The sequence below is a fragment of the Olea europaea genome, chromosome 11 (assembly GCF_002742605.1).
Source record: "Olea europaea var. sylvestris chromosome 11, O_europaea_v1, whole genome shotgun sequence".
Classification (NCBI taxonomy): Eukaryota; Viridiplantae; Streptophyta; class Magnoliopsida; order Lamiales; family Oleaceae; genus Olea; species Olea europaea.
Genome location: NC_036247.1, coordinates 1,079,847 through 1,083,788, shown reverse-complemented (window position 1 = coordinate 1,083,788; position 3,942 = coordinate 1,079,847). Strand labels below are relative to the sequence as shown.

The 3,942-nt window shown below is 31.0% G+C and overlaps 1 long non-coding RNA gene across 1 annotated transcript; it reads right to left on the bottom strand.

The window, feature by feature from the left end:
* Nucleotides 1-720: 720 nt before the first annotated feature.
* Nucleotides 721-1,500, bottom strand: LOC111404834. The gene is made up of 2 exons (XR_002704694.1): nucleotides 1,292-1,500; nucleotides 721-988 (listed from the first exon to the last, which is right to left on the bottom strand). It is a non-coding gene; the product is annotated as an uncharacterized LOC111404834 (long non-coding RNA).
* Between the last annotated feature and the right edge of the window lie 2,442 nt (nucleotides 1,501-3,942).

Below are 3,942 nucleotides of genomic sequence, written 5' to 3'. Positions count from 1 at the left end.
AATCGCACCTCGATATTTATAATGTCATATGAGACATATATTATCGCATCATGATCATGTTCCTCTATGTATCATGTCCCAAATATGTCAATTACCTATCTAGGGTTTAAGGTGTTCTCGATCAACCGAATAGAAAGCTTGAACTTTTGTCGATATCGATTTCCGACCTTTTCGATATTCCATTTCTTATCAAGCCAATCTCCAACATTTAGTTAACCTAATTTTCTATCATAACTCAATACAAAATTCAACACCTAGGTCTAGGAGTTGAAGACTAAAATCTTAAAATATCCATAATCGAATGCACCATTTTAAGATAAAGTAATTAAGAAAACTAATGCAAGTAGCATTGTGAATAGCATGAAATGCATGAATCATATTGGCCAAATATATAACAGGAAATTCGGGGTATTACATTACCCAATTGGACAATTTAAATTTCAAGCATTTTTTCCATCCAATTGATACTTGACAACAATGCAAGTGTCAAACAACGTCTCAAAAATCAGTGTACAACTAGGAAAGTTCAATCGGTAAGGGCATTGCGATATGTACACTATGGTGAACACTTTAGTTTATACTTTACTACATGACATTACTGTAACGCCCCGAATTCTTTAGCAACCCGGAACGTTACCAAACGTGAATTGATTAATAAAGTGCTTGAGGCAAATACATTTTAATATAACGAGGAATTCAGTAAAAATTGAACAACCTTAACAAAAGGTAAATTAAATTAAATAACATATGCAGAACAATTTGGAATCATATCTTTTATCAAACATTAATAAAAGTAGTTCTAACAAATAATAAAAATAGGACTAATTGAAAGTTATGACGTGACTCACAATTGAGTCTAAATTTAAAAATAATAATAATCAACTGTTAATAAATATTCTAGTGTTTTTAAAAATTAAAGTACTTCATGATGGAGATCCATTGGTCCAATATGCATCCATCCACCGCCGTCCAGCATACTAATTTCTACCTGAAAATTTTAAATAGAGAGGGATGAGTATAACGAATTATACTCAATGAGATACTTGCTACTCCACATTCAAATCAAACGTGAAATTATGCATAAATTCTCTTACCAACATAACATGAGAATTATCACACCATGACAAATGATAATTCAAGCAAGCGCTGCAAATAACGTGAAGGCTAAATTGTGCCTTAAACTGTATCATGATTTCTCCCAAAGGAGCTCTGAACTGAAGTAATTAAATCCATACATAACAACGTATTTGAAAAAATGTGGACAAACCACTAATAGCACTGAGCATCTCACCTTTTGAAGATGAACGTGAAAAATAAAATTGTTGAAAACGTGATTCTTTATTGCGATTCCAAGGCCTTAAAAAGGCTTAATAATATGGAGAAATATTTTAAAGAGGAGAAGAGAATAAAGACGTGCAGAAGAAGAATGATGAATTAATGACTGAATGCTTGAGGTTTAGTGCTATATTTATAATAAACCATGGTGTGGGAAGTGGAATTTTGATAAGTTTTGAATTCTAAATTTCCGTCCATACACTCCTCGGCAACTAGACTTCTATCTGATTTGGGGATAACTATTGGGTTCAGATAAATTCCATATCAACCACAATTATAATAGGAAAAAGATTTAATGGCATTGAAATTGTATGACTCCTTTACGTGGGTCATGGTATCTCCAAATTGCATGAGATATATATATTTATTATTCTAATAAAACAACTTAATTAATAGCTAATTAATTTCTTGTCTTCGATTAAAACAAAATAAATGGGAGAGTGTTTCAAATGAAATAATTTAACTAGTTTAATTAATTAAAGTCCTAACTATTCTAATACGATAATTATTAGAAGACTTTATCATAATCCAAATCCTATATGATTAAGAATAATAATTTCTATCTTAATTAAAGTAGATTAGTATTACAAGTAACCAATAATTTATTATAATAAAGAGACTTTATCCTTTGCACACGTAAACACTAGGATAAATTTAGTTTCCTTATTATATTTGTTAAACAACTTAAATGGATAACTAATAATCTCCTAATGGCCGAAACAAACTGTTTGCATACTAAATAAATTAGAATTTCATTTATACCTTGATTCTTCCATTGATTCCATCTTAATTCAACTTATTCAAAATATCATTTTCTTAATCCTTATATATATAATTAATTATTATCTATCAAAGGAGTCCAATATTGATATAGTAATTTAGCACGAAGTAATAACTAATATTATTAACTAAGTAGTTTTCTTAATTGGCTATAACTCAAGTTTAACGAATCCAAATTGAATTTTTCTTGAGTCCATAATTCATCATTTATTACGAGTTTCAAAATGAGCCCAATATTGATAGGGTAATTCTAACTCCTTCAATAATTAACTATTCGGCCTATTTAATAAAGGTATAAAATCTGAAACTTATTTTCACTTTGGTCCCTCAACTATAAAGATATTCACATAGATCCAAATTAACTATAGAGATAACCAATTAACTTGTATAAGGACTTAACTAAACATTGCATTCCTATTAAATAAATTAATGCTAAGTAAAAATTTGGGATTTTACAATTACCCTATTGGACAGTTTAAATTTCAAAAAAATTTCCCATCCAATCGACACTTGACAATAATACAAGTCTCAAATAATGTGTCAAACATCAGTGTACAAATAGCAAAGTCTAATTGGTAAGAACCTTGCTACATGTACACTATGGTGTACACTTTAGTTTACACTTTGCAACTTGTCATTACCCTGTTGAACAATTCAAATTTCAAACAATTCTCCCATCTAATTGACACAAGATCACAATGCAAGTGCCAAACAACATGTCAAAAATCAGCGTACAAATAGCAAAGTTCAATCAGTAGTAACTTTACCACATGTACACTATGGTGTACACTTTTGTTTACACTTTTCCACATGACATTACCCTATTGCACAGTTTAAATATCAAACAGTTTTTCCATCCAATTGACATTTGATAACAATTTAAGTGTCAAACAACGTGTCAAAAATCTATGTACAAATAGCTGTTTTCCCATCCAATCAACACTTGACAACAATGCGAATGTCAAACAACGTGTCAAAAATCAATGCACAAATAACAAAGTCCAATTGGTAAGAACATTGTTACATGTACACTATGGTGTACACTTTAGTTGTCACTTTGCCACTTGACATTACCCTGTTAGACAGTTTAAATTTCAAACAATTTCCCCATCTAATCGACACTTGACAACAATTTAAGCGTCAAACAACGTGTCGAAAATTAGTGCACAAATAGCAAAGTTTAATCGGTAGGAACCTTGCTACATGTACACTATGGTGTACACTTTAGTTTACACTTTGCAACGTGAAATTACCCTGTTGGACAGTTTAAATTTCAAATAGTTTTCCCATCAAATTTACACTTGACAACAATGCAAGTGTCAAACAATGTGTCGAAGATTAGTGTACAAATAGCAAAGTTTGATCGGTAAGGACCTTGCTACATGTAAACTATGGTTTACACTTTAGTTTTCACTATGCCACGTGACATTACCCTATTGGACAGTTCAAACTTCAAACAGTTTTCCCATCCAATAGACACTTGTAAACAATGTAAGTATCTAACAACGTGTCAAAAATTAGTGTACAAATAGCAAAGCTCAATCGGTAAGGACCTTACTACATGTACACATTGGTGTACACTTTAGTTTACACTTTGTCACGTTACATTACATTGTCAAACAATTTTTCCATCCAATTGACACTTGACTACAAAGCAAGTGTAAAAAAAAGTGTTAAAAATCAGTGTACAACTAGCAAAGTTCAATCGGTAAGGACCTCGCTACATGTGCACTATGCTGTACACTTTAGTTTACACTTGGCCACATGACATTACACAGTTTGATAGTTTAAATTTCAAACAATTTTTCCATCTGATTGACAGTTGAC